The 20149-nt window shown below is 37.7% G+C and overlaps 1 protein-coding gene across 47 annotated transcripts in view; it reads left to right on the top strand.

The window, feature by feature from the left end:
• SLMAP (sarcolemma associated protein) overlaps window positions 1-20149 on the top strand; it is a 156536-nt gene that overhangs the window by 11406 nt on the left and 124981 nt on the right. For 2 of the 47 annotated variants that reach the window (XM_060402333.1, XM_060402334.1), the window contains exon 2: window positions 1-20149. This exon is cut by the window's left edge and continues 11171 nt beyond it. The exons of the other annotated variants lie outside the window; for them this stretch is intronic. The gene's annotated coding sequence lies outside the window, so the exon portion shown is untranslated. 47 annotated transcript variants of the gene reach the window in all.

Here is a 20149-nt window from a genome sequence, read left to right as displayed (position 1 = left end):
CACAACTTTGCTACTAAACAACAACAACAACAACAGGATAGGTAGTTCCACAGAAGGAAGGTAGATTAGTGGTTATGAGGAGCAGGAAGTAACGGGAAGTGTGATGGTTAATTTTATGTGTAAACTTGGAGAGGCCAGGGTGTCCAGTTTTGGTTAAATATCAGTCTAGATGTTGCTGTGAAGGTATTTTTAAAATGTGATTAACATTTAAATCAGTAGGCTTTGAATAAAGCAGATTACCCTCAAGAATGTGAGTGAGCCTTATCCAATTAGTTGAAAGCCTAAAGAAAAAAGACTGAGGTTCCTCCCAAGAAGGAATTCTGCCTTCAGAGGGCCATCGTATTCCAGGCTGCAGTAGCAGCTCTTCCTTCTCTAGCTTGCTGGCCTACCCTGGAGATTTCAGACTTGATGGCCCCTACCATGTTACGGGAGCTAATTCCTTAAAATAAATCTTTATCTCTGTATGTATATATGTATATGGTGTGTGTGTGTGTGTGTGTGTGCACGCACACACCTACATCCTCTTAGCTCTGTTTCTGTAGAGAACCCTGGCTGATAAATACATGGAGTGACTGCTAAATTGGTACAGGTTTCTTTTGGAGATGATCAAAATGTTATAAAATTGTGATTGATGGTTGCACAGCTCTGAACTGTACACTTTAAATTGGTGAATTGTATGGTATGTGAATTAAATCTCAAAAAAAACTCCTCTGGAAAAAGAGATATTAGATGCTGTAATAGACTTGTGAAACCAAGTAGTGTGTAAGGAAGTGGAAGAGTGTAGAGTTCAAAGTGGGTAGGACCAGCAGAGCTTTTGAAGTACGGTGTGGCTTAATTTTTGTCACTAGTTTCTTAGTGTGAATGCCTTATACTCTTGGTTAGACTTTTGTTTATTAAATTTAGCAGACAGAGACTGTGTTTTAAAACTTTACATTTGTTGAAACAAAAGTCTAACCAAGAGTAAGATATTGATACTAAGGAAGTAGTGACAAAATTTTGGTATTACTGAGAAGTTGTAGTGCCAAAGTCTTCATGTGGGATTTGAGAAATGATTGGAAAGATGCATTGTATAAGTCTCAATCTGAACCTGGAGATCTTAAGATAATAATTTTACTTACCAGTGAATTTCTTGTATATTCAGGCTGATAGAGCATGGTAAACTATTGTTAGAATGAATGATGTTGCCTTGACTAAGGAAGTATTCATAGTTGTGCTTAAACTGGGACCGTCCCTGGTCTTTAACAAGTATCTCAGTGTCTCGTGTGCAGACAGAGCAGGGTGGGCCCAATTGTTAGTTGCTAAGTTGTGTCTGATTTCCTTTGCGACCCCATGAACTGTATGTAGCCTGCCAGTCTCCTCTGTCCATGGGATTTCCCAGGCATGAATACTGGAGTAGGTTGCCATTTCCATCTCCAGGGCATCTTCTCGACCCAGGGATCAAACCTGAGTCTCCTGCATTGGCAGGCGGGTTCTTCACCACTATGCCACCAGATAGTGCCCAGTAGGTAGTACTGAAAAATACAGTTACAATACAGATAAGTCCAACAATAGAGGTATTTATGAATCACTGTTACCAAGGAGCTAAGGGAATGATGTATTCCTTATCCTAGGATTGGGGGTAGAAAATATGGAAGGAGTGAAGTGAACTTCCCAGAGAAAGTTGTCTTTAAGCTACTGTTTGAAGAGTGAATTTTTTACTCTCTGTATAAAAAAGAGCAGCACTTTCCAGCCCCAGGGAATCGTGTGTATTTAAGTCAGAAAAGCCTAAAGAGAATGATGTAATCTGGGAAATGCAAACCCAGAAGTTAGCAGAATTGAGGAGGGGAGAATAAAGCCGCTGTCAAATCTTTGGGCTAGTGGAACACTGCTGGTGGGAGTTCTAGGGTTGGGCTACCTTAGTTGGAATCTTGGCTGCACTGCTTGCCAGACGGGTGACCTTGGGGAGTCTTCTGTGTCTCCTTTTCCCTCATCTGTAAAAGAAGGATAATAGTGGGATTTGCCCTGTTGGATCGTCGTAGAGATCGTGAGAATTCACATAAAGCAGTTAGCAGAATGCTTGGCATGGAATAAGCACAGTCTCTGCCTTAGCGTACTTCGATTTAGGATTTTTTTACTTCATGATGGTATGACAGTGATCATAGATTCAGTAGAACAGCGCTTCAGATTTTGGGTTTTGATTTTTTCCTGCTATATGTGGTATGGTACTCCCTTGGGATACAGGGGTAGTGACAGCGAGCCACAGCTCCTTGTCAGCTATGCGATCACAAGGGTAAACAGCCAATACGATTACAACCGTCTGCCCACACGGCCCTTCTGTTTTTCATTTTTAGTATAGTATTCAATAAATTACATGAGGTATTCGGCACTTCATTATAAAATAGGCTTTGTGTTAGATGGTTTTTCCCAACTGTAGGCTAACTTAAGTGTTGTGAACACGTGTAAGGTAGGCTAGACTGAGCTATGATGTTCAGTAGGTTAGATGTATGAAATGCGTTTTCAACTTACAATAGGTTTATTGGGATGTAACATCATTGTAAGTGTAGGGAGATCTGCACTCAATAACTTGTATCTATTTTAATTTTTCTTTGTATTTTTAGTTGGTGTGTTTCCACAGTAAGACTTATAAGCTTATTTTTCATAAGTATGTTTTTTCATGATTAAAAAGGTTTTTTTCTCCTTTGAATATCTGTCTTTAGAGTCTCCTCAACTAAGTAAATTATTTGACACCTTGGAACTTTTTTGAATGTGTTAAAGAAGTAGTGTGACACAGTAAAAAAATATTTGGTCTTTGTCCGAGGTTCCTGGCACACAACTAAAACTCTTGGAATCTCCCGAATAATAAGAGTGTCTTTTGTATGTTAATAAGATGACTGGTGGCCGGGAGACCCTGGATAGCTGGTGCTGGTCAGGATGATGCTGGTCACCAGAAAGAATAAGTGATTAGAGGGCTGGAACTGTGAGACCTGCTTACCATCTCTGGGAAGAGGAGGGGTAGCAGGCTGAATGAAGTCTGAATTCTATAAAGACTCTTGAACAGTGAGGTTCTGGGAGCTTTTGGTTTGGTGATCACATCAAGGTCCTCGAAGGGTGGCTCAGCTGAGAAGACATGGAACCTTCCTGCCCTTTCCCCCGTATCTTATTCTTTGCAACTGTTTCATTTGACTGTTCCTAAATTATATCCTTGTTGGAGGTGTCAGTGACAACCTGGGACTTTGACTGACATTAGACTGGGGCAGTCTTGTGGGAATGAGCCCTGACCTTTTTGAATGTGGAATTCACTCTAGGCAGATAATGTCAGAATTGAACTGTGGGACACTCAGCTTGTATTGGGGCTCCCCTGATAGCTCAGCTGCTAAAGAATCCACCTGCAATGCAGAAGACCCTGGTTTGATTCCTGGGTTGGGAAGATACCCTGGAGAAGGTAGAATGGCAAACCCACTCCAGTGTTCTTAGTTGAATAATCCCAATGACAGAGGAGCTTGGTGGGCTACAGTCCATGGGGTCGCAAAGAGTCAGACATGACTCAGCAACTAAGCACAAACACGAACGAACAGCTTTTATTAGAAAGCTGGAAAAGTAGTGTTGGAAAAGACAACCACACATTTAGTAACACAAGTATTGTGAGTATAAACAGTTCAAATAGTCTTATTAATATCCATTATCCAGTACTACCAAGTTTGTATGGTTTCCCTTTAAAAGGAACAAAAGATCATTAGCATACTTGGCCTATGACGCTTGATATAGAATTAAAGGAGTTGAGTAAGTTATATGATGAAAATCTAGTTAATCAGGAAATGTAAAAGAGTGTATATGCTATATTAGGCAACGTGGGGCATAATGAAAGTATTAGGATGTTACTTTGATCTTCGAGGAGCTTATTGTAGTTTAATTGGGAAGCCAAAACTAACTCCATAAACAACTAGGGAAGAATTAAGTTCTAAATGAAATTAAGAGCTCTATGTGGTTAAGGTGGAGAAAGCTTGAATTGGACCCTGAAGATTTAGGGTAGAAGTAACAGGTGTCCTTGGTGTATAAAAGTCTGTGTGAAAAGGCATGAAGCCAGAGGGATAGTCTAGCGGCAGTTGTGTGTTAAGGAGCTCGAATACTGGATGGACCAGGCAGTTGGGGTTAAATGACAGTGGTGAACTTGTCAGGTTCCATTTTAGGAAGACTGTGACGGTACAAGCGTTGATGGGGCAATAGGGCAGAAATCTTTAAGGAACGAAGGCCCAAGCCCTGGGATTAAGAATCTTGGTTTGTAATTTAGGAGAAAGTCATGCTTCCCCTTAATCCAACCACATAAGCCTGATAACTAGGCTGATATGTTCTACAGTGGGTTATGAAATACCCATCTGCTTTATTAAGGTGGACTTAATAATAAAGTGATAGGAAAACGGTGAAGATTTGAGTCATAGTGAGTAGACAAAATTTGAAGTTTCCCAAGTATGATTTCTTATTTTCAAGATTGTTTTTCTCTTGGCATATTAAAAGATTCCACTTGTGTGCCTCATTTCAAGGTATTTTTTCGCCAGTTACTCTATATTCTGGAATAAACTTAAATGCCATTTCTGACATTGTCAGAAGTATAGATTTACTGTTTTGAATGAAAAGTGAAAGAAGTTACAAGGATAATGAAGAGAATATTGTATATGAATGTCCCAGTCAGAGGCAAATATTAAGTGACAGTACTTACTTCAGTAGATGTAGATTTTAAAGCATAAAATTTATGTAGTAGTACTGCTCTTGCCGTTTTAAATTGATGCTGTAAGCTGAGGTTTTTGTTCATAATTGTCAGTTGTATGGAGGCAGAGTTTTCAGAGAAGCATCAGTGAAGTTTATTGACATTATTGTGGTTTTTCTTTTTCATTTTTTTTAGCTTTATCATTCCTATTGTTCTTGGTTTTAATAGTTCATTTATTCCTGCCCCCCCTTAACCTGATTTGAGAATTGTATCAAAATTTTATCCTTTGTTTTAGCTGCATCTATTTTGAAAGCTGATATAACAATAGATAAACTTTCTGAACAATATGTGAGAAACTGATTAAAAAGCATTTTCCATTATTAGGTGATTCCATTATAAAAGTTAGTTATTATTGCTTCCTAGTTTTACTATTTACTGTCTATATTACTACTGCTTTGTCATAACAACATGGAAGTATAGGTAAGTAAATTACAGATTTCATTGTAGCTCTACTGATTACTGTTACCATGTTTCATATATATGTGTGTGTGTGTGTAATATAAAATATATATGTATTTAATTCTGATATTTGACTCTTGCTGCCAGAATATTATTCCCTAGAACAAAATATTTGGAGTGTAGGTATCTGAATGTTGGGACTAGAGGAAAAAAAAAAAATTTTTTTTTTTTAAACTGCTTTAAAAAAAACTTGTTAAAAGGGAATACTCTTTTTCTTTTCTGATTTTCTGTTATTAGTGTCATAGCTCCAGGTTTATGGCTATGTAATAACCTTGATGCTAACTGCTAAGTCACTTCAGTCGTGTCCGACTCTGTGCGACACCATAGATGGCAGCCCACCAGGCTCCCCCGTCCCTGGGATTCTCCAGGCAAGACCACTGGAGTGGGTTGCCATTTCCTTCTCCAATGCGTGACAGTGAAAAGTGAAAATGAAGTCACTCAGTCATGTCCAGCTCTTTGTGACCCCATGGACTGCAGCCCACCAGGCTCCTCCATCCATGGGATTTTCCAGGCAAGAGTACTAGAGTGGGGTGCCATTGCCTTCTCTAATAACCCTGATAATAGCAGTTAATACTGTTACTCAGCTCACCTAACGTATCAGCTTTCTTTTGCTTTTGAATTTTCTGATTGTCTGCAGAGTTGGGCTGGGTAAGTCTGAGTTTTATATATAGCTTTAAGCAGTGCAGGTGCACAAAATAAAAAAATGATATAATTTTTATGTATGTTTTACATTGTTACTTTTATTATATTTTCCATTTTCTATTGCTGTCACTTGCAAATTTTTCATTAATTCATACTTTGTGGTTTTTAATCTCTTGGCTATTTAAAGTATAGATGTATTTTGGATACATTCTGAATTTTGTTATTCTAAATCAGAATTTATTAGATGAAAGTTTGAAGCTGTTGTGACAACATTTTGCTGATTGCCACAGTTCTCACTAGTTTACCCCTTGTCTTCATAAAATGAACTTGGATCATGTTTATCGCAAAGCTTATCCCTTGATTATGTATTATTCTGGAAATTATATTATTCTTGATTATATATTATCAACTCCTTAGGTGGCTCAGAGGTTAAAGCGTCTGCCTGGAATGCAGGAGACCCGGGTTCAATCCCTGGGTTGAGAAGATCCCCTGGAGAAGGAAATGGCAACCCACTCCAGTACTCTTGCCTGGAGAATCCCATGGAGTTAGATAGCATCGAGTGTGGGTGACACCGTAGAGCAATAGGCCTCTGATGCTGTGTCCTTGATATGATGAGTTACACTGATTGAGTTTTGAATATTAAACTAACTTCATATTCCTGGGGTAAAATCCACTTGATTGTACGTATTATCCTTTTTTACATTGCTGGATTTGATTTACTTATATTTCGTTCAGGCTTTTGCTTCTCTGTTCGTGAAAGATTAGTCTTAAACGCTTGTTAGGAGTTTACTAGTGAAGTCATCTGGATCTGTCCTTTTTGTTGTGGTTGGAATGTTTTAAACTGTAAGTTTAATTTCTTTGTTAGCTATATAGCTTTTCAGGTCTTTTTCTTCTCATGTTAACTTCATTAGATTGTGTCTTTCGAGTAATTTGTCTGTTTCATTTAATTTGTTGCATTTATTGGCATAACATTATAACATTACCTCATTATCCTTTTAATGTCTGTAGAATCAGTAGTGATGTTACTTATCTCATTCTCAATACTGATAATTTGTATCTTTTCTCTGTTTTCATTATTTTGGCTAGACATATATCAGCTTTATTGATTTCTTAAAGAATCAAATATTTAAAATAGATTTTTAAAAATTATTTTTTCTACTTTCTGTTCTATAGCTTTCTGCCCTTATCTTTATTGTATCCATTTTTCTACCTTCCTCAGGTTTAATTTCCTCTTCTGTTTGCCAGTTTCTTAAATTGGAAGCTTAGATCACTGATTTAAAACCTCTTCTAATAAAAGCATGTGATGCTATAATATAACCATTTTAATGAACAAGTTGACTTTATTATAATGTTAAATTTGTATATATCTAGTGACCCAGCAGTTTTTCACCTAGATATATATGCTAGTAAAATTTTCTTTTTACAAATCTGTATCAGGAGACATGCTCAACCATGTTGGTAGTAGCATTTTTCACAATAGCAAAAACTGGAAATAGTTTAGATGCCCATTGACAGAAATATATATACATTTCTTCTAATTCACACTATGGAATACAGTACAGAAGTGAACAGGAATGTACAACAGCTGTTTATGTCAATGTAGTGAATCTGAGAAATTTAGAATGAAAAAAGCAAGTTAAAAGAATACTTAGACTATGATGCCAGTTAGTATAAAGTTTAAAAATCACAATACTCATTCATACATCCATTTTACTACATATATAGTAATAGAATGGTAAACATTTCCTCGTGAGGGTGGCAGAGAGAGAATATAAAAATAGCTAAATTTTACATAATATATACTGTAAATGTTAAATACTTTACATATATATACTTATTTAATTCTCATAATTAAAGAATACTTATTATTCTCATTTATAAGTAAAAGGGGTTATAAATAAGAATGCAGAAAACTTTTAACTTCCCCAAATTCTACTGCTGCTGCTGCTGCTAAGTCACTTCAGTCGTGTCCAACTCTGTGTGACCCCATAGACGGCAGCCCACCAGGCTCCCCTGTCCCTGGGATTCTCCAGGCAAGAACACTGGAGTGGGTTGCCATTTCCTTCTCCAATGCATGAAAGTGAAAAGTGAAAGGGAAGTTGCTCAGTCGTGTCCAACTCTTCGAAACCCCATGGACTGCAGCCTACCAGGCTCTTCTGTCCATGAGATTTTCCAGGCAAGAGTACTGGAGTGGGGTGCCATCGCCTTCTCCGAATCCTACTGCTAGTAAGAGGTGAACTTATATTCAAACTCAAGCACAGTTTGGCTGTAGAGTCTACTCTTAACCCTTAAACATACTGCTTGAGCCATGGGAGGGGTAGGGAATGGGTTCTCAAGATGGGTGTTAAGGACATGGATATTTCTTTTATTATTTTTTTAGTTGTTATTCATGTTTACTTTTATATGTATCAACTATTTAATTAAACATTTAAAAGAAAAATAACAAAAATCAAGCTATGTGGAATGGGATGTAAGAAATATATACACTCAAACTGTACCCCAAATGAAAGTTTAGGAAGTCATCACTTTTAATTTTCTCTGACATATTTCCTAGATAGTAGTAGATCCTGAAATGTTAGCAGTCATATAGATGATGTGTTATTAATGTTTTATGTCCTGATCTTGATGATAATTACATGAGTATGTTGGCTTAGTAGTGATTCATCAGGCTGTACAGTTTTTATTTGTTCACTTTGTAGGTATTCCATACTTTAATAAATTCTTTATAATAAAAAATCACAATGTAAGATTTTTTTAAATTCCAGGGATTTCTTATTGTAGCTACATTATGTATGTGTTTGTTGAGATGATCACAAGAGCATTATAGGATGAGTTATGAAGTAAAGGGGCTGACTTTTTGTGATTCTGCTTCATCATAAAATCTATAAAAAGAATGAGGAAGATGTCTTTGTACTGAAAGAGAGAACTTTCCAAGATATGTATTGTTAGGTATCAAAACAACACGACTAATGAGGCACAGAGCAGTGTATATAATAATCTACCTTTTGCGCAAAGGAGGGAAAATCTGTATTTATTGTTTATGTGTTTATGCATAAAGATATCTGGAAGGATACAAAAGAATCAGTAACTGTGGTTACTTGAGAGTAGGATGAGGGGTGAAGACTGAGTTGACCTGAGATAAGGTGGCAGGAAGACTTTTCAGTGTCTGTCCCTTTCTAGTTCTTTTGAAACTATACCACCTATTCTAAATAAATCAACAAAAACAGTTTATTAATTTGAAAAGAAAATATGGTTAGCATGGCTCTTTTAGGTAGATTCATATTTGTGTCCTTTTATTTATTTATTGGCTAAAGAATATTTCCAGGAGATTTAGTTTTATAATCTCTTGAAATAGAGAAATTTGAGGACTACTATTTCATTAATTGGAAAAGGCGATGGCACCCCACTCCAGTACTCTTGCCTGGAAAATCCCATGGACGGAGGAGCCTGGTAGGCTGCAGTCCATGGGGTCACTAGGGGTCAGACACAACTGAGCAACTTCGCTTTCACTTTTCGCTTTCATGCATTGGAGAAGGAAATGGCAACCCACTCCAGTGTTCTTGCCTGGAGAATCCCAGGGACGGGGGAGCCTGGAGGGCTGCGGTCTAGGGGGTCGCACAGAGTCGGACGCGACTGAAGCAACTTAGCAGCAGCAGCATACCATTAATTAAAAAAGATTTATATTCAAAGAGGACTATTTCAGTTAGATTCTCAGTCTTTCCAGAATCTCCCCTTTTCTAGTGTTACTTCACTTCTTCTTTGATTACCTTCAGCAGCCTCTTCTAGGTATTGTGCATTTATAGGGAGAACTTACCTTTTAATGATGAGGGTTTTTAAAATAATTCAACCTTATGTTTAAACAGTTTTATAATTTATAAACTGCTTTGGTACTGTGACTTTGACATTTCTGACATCATTTAACTTTAAAAGTAGGAAAAGTTAGTGTTTAGATGACCAAAATGTTCCCTTTTTTCTTTTAAAGACACATTTTATAAGCATGATAAAAATTACTCTTTAAGTCAAAATCTCCAGAAGTTGAAATGGAGATTAATAATATAAATCTATATACTGTTTTAAGGATATATTTAAAGCCACTCGCTTAAAAACTGATCCAGAATTAAGGTGAAAGAAAAAGTTGTTATTTTTTTGTAGGGATATGGAAAGAAATATAATAATGCATCCTAGGCTGCATATTAGAATCATCCAGAGCTTTTAAAATACACCAGTGCCTAGGCCCAGTCCCCTAGAGATTATGGTTTAATACTTATAAATTATTCATATTTTAAAAATCTGTACATTGTTAATATCTATGCAGATCATGTTGGCAGTATGAATATGCTATTTTGATGGAATACTGAGAAGTGAAAATATATTAACCTAAACATACATTTCTGTAGTAAGTGGAATAAAGTATCAGTTTTTTTCCTAGGCATTTATTTTCCTGTTTAGACTGCTGATATCAGCCAACAGTTGAAAAATAAAACCTTACCTTAAAAAAAAAAAAGATAAAAAAGAAACACATAGAAAATATCCTGTGTGATGTATTTGGTTAGTGATTTTTATATACTGCACATATGCCCATACAGGTGTTATAATGAAGTTTACTTATAAAATGAGTGTGAAACTCAGTTGAAGTGCTGTTATAGTTTTAGATGCTTTGAATAAAAATAGTACCAATGTGTATGAAAATGAGAAAGATTAAGTATTAACTTACTGTGAAAATTTCCATTTCAGCACCTTATGTAATTTTTAGTGCATGTACTCCAGTATGGAATAAAATGCTAGCAAGATCTAGCAAACATGAACATTTACTTACTTTTAGAGATTTTGAAGTACATCTCTTAGTCTGTATAGATTAGGGATTGTATCAGTCATAATTAAACCATAATTTCCTGACACCTTGAGAGAATGAGTCATTTTAGAAGATTGGATTTTCTGATGAGTTGAAAATTTATACCTTTTTGCTTCCAAATAATTTTTGGGTCATGGAAAATTTTCTAAAGTGATTGGACATTTCTCTATCACTTTGAATCATGTAAAGGATATAACCTTTTTTAAAATTTATTTTTAAAATAACTTAAAAAGTTAAAGTACAGTTGATTTACAATGTTGTGCTTATGACTACTGTACAGCAAAGTGATTCAGTTGTGTTAATACATGTATTACACACACACACACACACACACACACGTTCTTTTCCATATTCTTTTCCATTATGGTTTATCACAGGATATTGAATATAGTTCCCTGTGTGCTGTACAGTAGGATCTTGTTGTTTATCCATTCTGTATATAATAGTTTGCATCTGCTAACCCCAAACTCCCAGTCTACCACCCCACCTCGGCACCGCAAGTCTTTTCTTTCTGTACGTGTATGAGACTGTTTCTGTTTCATAAACAGGTTCGGGTGTCATATTTTAGATTCCACATGTAAGTAATACCAGATGATATTGAGCATAAACTTTTCATAGTGACTTAGTTGTATTTACTGATGCTTAGAGGCATTAGAGGTTATACGTTTTTTTTTCTTAACCCGGGTGCTGAGTGACTTTTCATAATGACTTAGTTACTTTTCATAATGACTTAGTTGTATTTACTAATACTTAGAGGCATTAGAGGTTATACATTTTTTTTTAAACCCCTGTGCTGAGTGACTTTAGATTAGCAGTTTTAAAATGACTGAATTACACATTTTTATGTGTTGGTTCTTCTTATGGGTTGTTGTTTGTCAGTTTTCTGGGTCAGCCATTCCTATAGGAACTGTTTAGAAACAAAATAATCAAACATATGTAAATATGAACCTGTGAGGAAGCATGTGAACTTTACAATGCATCAGCTTGGACATCTGCTCCCACAGTTCTCTTCTTTCCTTTCTGGGTATCAAGTGAATGTGTTGAGAGTAAAATGGTATTGTTGGAATCTTTGATACGTATATTGTTGAAAACTTTTAGAAAAATGTCGATACTTTACCTAAGATCAGATAACAGATGGTCATCAGATCTCTTCAACTTTTCTTTACAGAATAAGCAATTTTGATTTCCTGGCTTTTTAAAAAAATAATATGAAATACTTTTGTATTATATTTTCAAAATTTTCAGTCACTTTATTTATTGGCAAATAAAATGTAGATGGGCACTTTTATAGTTCTTTCAGCAAACTGTCAGTCAGACTTAGCAGTCTTCTTCTATCAGATGTTAGAGATTAAAAAAAACAACAAATGTTCACCTTCTTAAAGGTCTCTTTGAATAAGGTAATAAGAAATCTTTAGTAGAGTTGTGTTTTTTTTTTTTTAATTTGTAATTGGAGGATAACTGCTTTACAATGTTGTGTTGGTCTCTGCCATACAACAACGTGAATCAGCCACAAGTATCCATATGCCTCCTCCCTTTTGAACCCCTCCCTCCCCTTTCCACCCTGTCCCGCTCCTCTAGGTTGTTACAGAGCACTGGGTTGAGCCTCCCATGTTCTACAGCAACTTCCCATACGGTAATATATATGCTTCTGTGTTACTCTCACAGTCTGCCCCAGCCTCTCCTTCCCCTACTGTGTCCTCAAGTCTGTACTCTGTAGTATAGTATGTCTATAGTGGCATATGCCTGAGTATTATGATATTATAAAGAAAGAACAGCTAACTCAGTGTGTTGGCTAGTTTATGCTGTTTATGCTGTGGTGATAAACAGCCCCAAGATCTCAGTGACTTATAACAAAAAAGGTTTATTGTTTGTTCATGTTCAATGTTTAGGAAGATGGCAGCTCCACCCACTTTTGTTCTCCTTTCTGGAATACAGGGTGAAGGGACAACACCTATCTCATACATGGTTTGATAGTTAGTAGAAGCAGAAGACCTATGGAGAGCCATGGAATTACAGTTAAAGTTTCTGCCCTGAAGTGGAACATGTGACTGGCACTCACGTTTCATTGGCTAGAGCAAGTCACATGGCTAAACATGACACAGCTAGGCAGGGAAATGTAGTTAGTATTCATTTAGGTAAAATCAGTGGGATAATTGAGTTCAGTCATATGTTTTACTATATTCAGCTTGTTTCTGAACTCAGAGTGAAAATTATGTAGCCTTGAAAGCTAAGAAGAATATGTTTTAGCAAAAAATGAAGTTTCCTACTCCCTTAAGAGTATTCCAATATGCATGAGTTAAATGGCTTGTATCTCTCTCAGAGATGGGAAAATTAAGGCATAAAGAAATTATAATTTAAAGTAATGTTCTTTTTATGAGAGAATATCATTGATACGCTACCTGATATCTTTTGTGAATAACTCTGACATTGAGTTATGGAGTTTAGTCATAAGCGATTTTTTTCCCAAACATCTATTCATCAGCTTTATTTTGCCTATTCATCTGCCTTGTCATGAACTAAATCTGATCATAAATTGATGATATTTTAAAATAAAACAGTGGGATATATTGGTTCATAGAGTTGAACATTACAGTGTTTATTATTGAGATATTATTGATTTACAGTGTTAGTTTCAGGTATATGATGTATTGATTCAGATTTTTTATAGATTATACTCCATTCAAAGTTACTATAAAATATTGGCTGTTGCCTGTGCGATAATATATCCTTGAAGCTTATTAATTAATTAATTAATATTTATACATAGTTTAGTTTGTACCTCTTAAGCCCCTACCCTAGTTTTGTCCTTCTCTCCTCACCTTTCCCCTTTGATAACTATTAGTCCTCTGTATATGTGAATCTGTTTCTGTTTGTTATATCCATTGTTTTTTTTTTAGATTTCACATATCAGTGATAACATGTAATATTTGTCTTTCTCTATCTGACATTTCAGTAAACATAATAACCTCTAGGTCTGTTCATGTTGTTGCAAATGGAAATTTTCCCATTCCTTTTTGTGACTGAGTACTATGCCAGTGTGTGTGTGTGTGTGTGTATCTGTATCTATATACACTATATCTTTACCCATTCATCTGTTGATGAAGACTTAGTTTGCTTCCATATCTTGGCTGTTGTAGATGATGCTGTTATGAACGTTGGAGTGCATGTATCGTCTTGGCTATTGTGAATAATACTATTGTGAAAATTGCAGAGCATGTATCTTTGATTTAGTGCTTTCATTTTCTTTGTCTGTATACCCAGGAGTGGAATTGCTGGATCATATGGTAGTTCTCTTTTTGGTTTTTTGGGGAACCTCCATACTGTTTTTGAAGAAGGCAGTAGCACCCCACTCCAGTACTCCTGCCTGGAAAATCCCATGGACAGAGGAGCCTGGTAGACTGCAGTCCATGTGGTCGCTAAGAGTTGGATACGACTAAGCATCTTCACTTTCACTTTTCACTTTCATGCATTGGAAGAGGAAATGGCAACCCACTCCAGTGTTCTTGCCTGGAGAATCCCAGGGACGGGGGAGCCTGGTAGGCTGCAGTCCATGGGGTCACACAGAGTCGGACATGACTGAAGTGACTTAGCAGCAGCAGCAGCAGCATACTGTTTTACACAGTGACTACATCAATTTACAGTTCTACCAGTGATGTACAAGTATTTCCTTTTCTTTACATCCTTGGCACATTTATTATTTGTGGTATATCTGATGATAACCATTCTGACAGGTGTGAAATGATGTCTCATTATGGTTTTGATTTGCATGTCTCTGATGATTGGTAATGTTGAGTATCTTTTCATGTACCTGTTGACCATCTGTGAAACATTAGAGTATTTAAAATAGAGAGTGATATAAACTACATAACATTTGTTTATTGGGTATCTCTGTTGCCTAGGTCCGTCTAGTCAAAGCTATGGTTTTTCCAGTAGTCATGTATAGATGTGAGAGTTGGACTGTAAAGAAAGCTGAGCGCCAAAGACTAGATGCTTTTGAACTGAGGTGTTGGAGAAGACTCTTGAGTCCCTTGGACTACAAGAAGATAAAAGCAGTCCATCCTAAAGGAGATCAGTCCTAAATTTTCATTGGAAGGACTGATGCTGAAGCTGAAATGCCAATACTTTGGCTACCTTATGTAGAAGAACTGACTCATTGGAAAAGACCCTGATGCTGGGCAAGATCAAAGGCAGGAGGAGAAGGGGATGACAGGATGAGATGGTTGGATGGCATCACCGAATTGATGGACGTGAGTTTGAGCAAGCTCTGGGAGTTGGTGATGGACAGGGAAGCCTGATGTGTTTCAGTCCATGGGGTCGCAAAGAGTCGGACATGACTGAGTGATTGAACTGAACTTATGTGACATGCTTGCTAGCTAACAGGGATACAAGGGTGAAAAGATACAACCCCTATTTTCAGGGATTCTGTGTAAGTGGACATGTCTACCAAAACTTACAATTCAGAGAAATAGTTGCTTGGAGAGGTACTATTCAGATGGACTGCGGTAGGAATGCTGGAATTGAATGGAATGACCAATTGACAAGTCCGTGAAGGCAGAATAGAATGGATTCTCTGGAGGTGATTGATATCTGAAACACCTCTTAAAAGAAGAATATGTTTTAGCTTGCAAATGTGTGGGAAGTACATTTTAGGCAGCCTGAGTGATAGATTTATTAGTACTGATAGGAGTAAAAATAGGTGGCTTGTTTGAGAAGCTGACTTTGTGTGATATTATTTAGGGAAGGAACAGAAAAAGAGGCAGAAAAGGTAGTGCAGAACCAAGCTGTGAAGGATTTTAACGTCATGCTACTTTTTCCTTTAGAACAAGTGTTGAGGCGTTCCAAAAGATTTTAATAGAATTATATGGTTAAATCTTTGTTTTTAAGAGTTGCAGTCTTGGTGATAATGTGAAAGACATTGAAATTGTGCTTAGAGGCAAGGAGACCCGGTAGAGTGTTAGAGTAAAAAGAACAGTACGAGAGAAATTGCTGGAGTGCAACCAAACCATCTGGATGGAGTGAAACAAATTTGGGAGTCATCAGCTGATACAGTGAAGGCTGTAGGAAGTATTCCCAAGAAAGTGTATATATCTCTAGTAAGGTAGAAGCTAGGAGGGAACCCTGGGGTGATCAACATTTGAACCAATGTGAGGGAAAAAGAAAACAGACTTGGAAGGACAACCAGAGAAGCTGAAGAACCAGGAAAGATTGGATTAGTGAGATACAAGGTAGGGAAGAGTTTCTGATAGAACACTCAACTGTCACCTTGTAACAGCTGAAAATATTCCTTGGATTTGGCAGGTAGCAGTCTCATCAGTCAGAGAAGGCAATGGCACCCCACTCCAGTACTCTTGCCTGGAAAATCCCATGGGTTGAGGAGCCTGGTAGGCTGCAGTCCACGGGGTCACTAAGAGTCGGACACGACTGAGTGACTTCACTTTCACTTTTCACTTTCATGCATTGGAGAAGGCGATGGCACCCCACTCCATGCATTGGAGAAGGAAATGGCAACCCACTCCAGTGTTCTTGCCTGGAGAATCCCAAGGACAGGGGAGTCTGGTGGGCTGCCATCTGTGGGGTCACACAGAGTTGGACACAACTGAAGCGACTTAGCAGCAGCGGCAGCAGCAGTCTCCTCAGTGACTTGAGGGCTATTCAGTGGAGTGGTGGGTATGGAAACCTACTGACAGTAGAAGAAGACTTTCAGTTAGTCAGTGTGACAGCTCTCAAAGTGCTTGACTGAGTGGATGCAGAAGGTAATTAGGGTTTTTCCATATGAAAGATAAGTGTGTGTACACTTCAGTGATGGTTCCCCTCCCACCTCCAGTTTTAATTTTCGCTCCTTCCAAGGAGACTGTGGTGGTTTCTTACATGCTTTAGGAGAAAATGTGGAATGAGTAAAGCCATACAGGCACCCCTTGTCCACATTAATTTCTAAATAGACTTAAATGTAAACTGAAATTGAGTTAAATATAACTTGTACAAATGGGACATGAATCACAGAGCTCAAAGTATATGTTAAAAGTTTGTAATTCCAGGGCTTCCCTGGTGGTCCCGTGGTTAAGCATCTACCTGCGAATGCAGGGGACGTGGGTTCCATCCCTGGTTCAGGGAAGAGCCTGCATGCCACAAGTCAACTCAGCCTGTGTGCTACAACTGCTGAGCCCATGCTCTAGAACCCATGAGCCGCCACCACAACAAGAAGCCTGAGTACCACCAGGAAGAGTAGCCGCTGCTCGCTGCAGCTGGAGAAAGCCTGCCCACAGCTATGAAGACCGAGCACAGCCAAAAATAAATAAGTAAATAAATCTTTAAAAAACCCACAAACTTTGTAATTCCACACATACTAGAAATTAAGTAGTCATAAATGATATTCCCTACTACTTTCTTGATATTAAGTTTTTTAAGCTAGGAATTTATCTATACATTTCTTTTGGTAGAAAAAAAGCACTTCTATACAGTGTTTGTGTGTGAATGTGTGTGTGTGTGTATAGTGGGGGGATGTGTGTGTGTGTAGCTGGATACATATCCAGCTTTTACTCTGTCCAAAATATGTGAATGTCTCTGCGGACAGTTTAATGTGGGGATGATTGAGAGTTACTTTACAGTTGGCCAGAATTAACCTTTTAGCATACATTTTATAATCATCAACAGAAGGTTAAATATTTTAGTATTCACCCTGACAAACACACACCTATTAAAGAACAACAAACTGTGGAAAATTCTTAAAAAGACAGGAATACCAGACGACCTCACCTGCCTCCTGAGAAATCTGTATGCAGATCAAGAAGCAACAGTTAGAACTGGACACGGAACAACAGACTGGTTCCAAATTGGGAAAGGAGTACGTCAAGGCTGTATTTTGTCACTCTGCTTATTTAACTTATATGCAGAGTACATCATGCAAAATTCCGGGCTGGATGAAGCACAAGCTGGAATCAAGGTTGCTGGGAGAAATAACAATAACCTCAGATGACACCACACTTATGGCAGAAAGAGAAGAAGAAGTAAAGAGCCTCTTGATGAAAATGAAAGAAGAGAATGAAAAAGTTGGCTTAAAACTCAACATTCAAAAAACTAAGATCATGGCATCTGTTCCCATCACTTAATGGCCAATAAATGGGAAAACAATGGAAACAATGGCAGACTTTATTTTGGAGGGGCTCCAAAGCACCCTACTCCAGTACTCTTGCCTGGAAAATCCCATGGATGGAGGAGCCTGGTAGGCTGCAGTCCATGAGGTCGCTAAGAGTCAGACACGACTGAGCGACTTCACTTTGACTTTTTCACTTTCATGCATTGGAGAAAGAAATGGCCACCCACTCCAGTATTCTTGCCTGGAGAATCTCAGGGACGAGGAGCCTGGTTGGCTGCTGTCTATGGGGTCGCACAGAGTCGGACACGACTGAAGCGACTTAGCAGCAGCAGCAGCAGCAGTCACTGCAGATGGTGACTGCAGCCATGAAATTAAAAGACACTCCTTGGAAGGAAAGTTATGACCAACCTAGACAGCATATTAAAACAGCAGAGGCATTACTTTGCCAACAAAGGTCCGTCTAGTCTAAGGCTATGGTTTTTCCAGTGGTCATGTGTGGATGTGAGAGTTGGACTATAAAGAAAGCTGATTGCCGAAGAACGATGCTTTTGAACTGTGGTGTTGAAGAAGACTCTTGAGGGTCCCTTGAACAGCAAGGAGATCCAGCCAGTCCGTCTTAAAGGAAATCAGTCCTGAATATTCATAGGAAGGACTGATGCTGAACCTCTAACTTCAGTACTTTGGCTACCTGATGCAAAGAACTGACTCACTGTAAAAGATCCTCATGCTGGGAAGGATTGAAGACAGGAGGAGAAGGGGACAATAGAGGATGAGATGGCTGGATGGCATCACTGACTTGATGGACATGAGTTTGAGTGAACTCTGGGAGTGCTGATGGACAGGGAAGCCTGGGGTGCTGCAGTCCATGGGGTCACAAAGAGTCGGACATGACTGACAACTGAACTGACTGACTGAACTGATGGGAATTTATATGTCAAGGTTGAAAAAAAGATGAAATACTGTGGTAAAATTTGAATATTTTTGTTTTAGAGATATGTTTTGTGAGTAATCAAATTCTATTTCATTTTATAGTACTTGGTAGCTTATTTTCTATTTCTATAATTTTATGATAGTTTTCCTGTTGTTAATTCTTCTTGTTCTGGTAGGTCATTGCTGAATATGTAACTGTTTATTAAAATATACTTCAGCATTAAGTAGACATGAAGATATCAAGCAGTTATTAAACATGTATGGCTAATAATTTTCTGAATTTATACTATGTATACTGAAGTCATGTATGTAGAACTCTTTTATAAACAGGGCAGTTAGAAATTAAGGTAGTTAATTAACACTACAATTTTTCAAGGGCTTCTCTGGTGGCTCAGATGGTAAAGAGTCTGCCTGCAATGCAGGAGACCTGGGTTTGATTCTTGGGTTGGGAAGATCCCCTGGAGAAGGGAATGGCAACCTACTCCAGTATTCTTGCCTGGAGAATTCCATGGACAGAGCAGCCTGGCGGGCGGCGGTCCACGGGGTCACAAAGAGACACGACTGAGCTTTCACTTTCCCTGTATTTAAAATAGATAACCAGCAAGGACTTACTCTATAGCACAGCAAACTCTGCTCATTATTCTTTTATAACCTAAATGGAAAAAAGATTTTGAAAAAGAGTAGATTTAAAATAACAAGAGTTAAGTAGTTAATTTTACATATAAGGTGGTTGTTGTGTGTGTGTGCTCAGTCGTGTCTGACTGTGACCCTGTGAGCTGTAGCCTGCCCAGGCTCCTTTGTCCATGGGATTTTCCAGGCAATAATACTAAAATATGTTGCCATTTCCTTCTCCAAGAGATCTTCCCGATTAAGGGATCAAACCCATGTCTCTTTCATCTCTTGCATTGCAGCAGGATTCCTTAGCTCTTGAGCCAAGAGATATGTTTAAAATTCACTCTAAAGTTCATGGAAAACATAATTAAGTTACTCTGGAGCAAAGAAGTCAAATAAAATCTTTCCAGTTTCAGAGAGTTATATCTATTAATGTAAAGATAATAAAGATGTACTGAAATATGTATTTTGAATACATTTTATGAGTTCTAGGGTGAAAATTATTTTCAGCAAGGGATAAGGGAAGGAGATTTTGGAGGAATGGCTTTTTAGGAATTTGAGCCCAGCATAAGTATATAGCAACAGTCTTACTTTTAAAAAAAGGTAGTTTTATTTAGCAGGTGTTGTAGTCGTCACCCTTAGTACTTTTTTTACTTGCACAATATTTTCTGTTGTAAAGTGTGTATGTCAAAACCCAGAATTTGCACTGTCACTTCCTTAGTGTAAATCCGGCTTTGCTACTAAGATAATGTGCCTGAAACAGAGTGTAAATCTCTAAGGGTTTTGAAAAACAACTTGAGAATGAGACAAAAAGTTTAAG

This window comes from Ovis aries, chromosome 19 (genome assembly GCF_016772045.2).
Source record: "Ovis aries strain OAR_USU_Benz2616 breed Rambouillet chromosome 19, ARS-UI_Ramb_v3.0, whole genome shotgun sequence".
NCBI lineage: Eukaryota > Metazoa > Chordata > Mammalia > Artiodactyla > Bovidae > Ovis > Ovis aries.
Note: the sequence above shows the minus strand (reverse complement) of the source record. Positions and strands in the feature narration are given on the sequence as shown.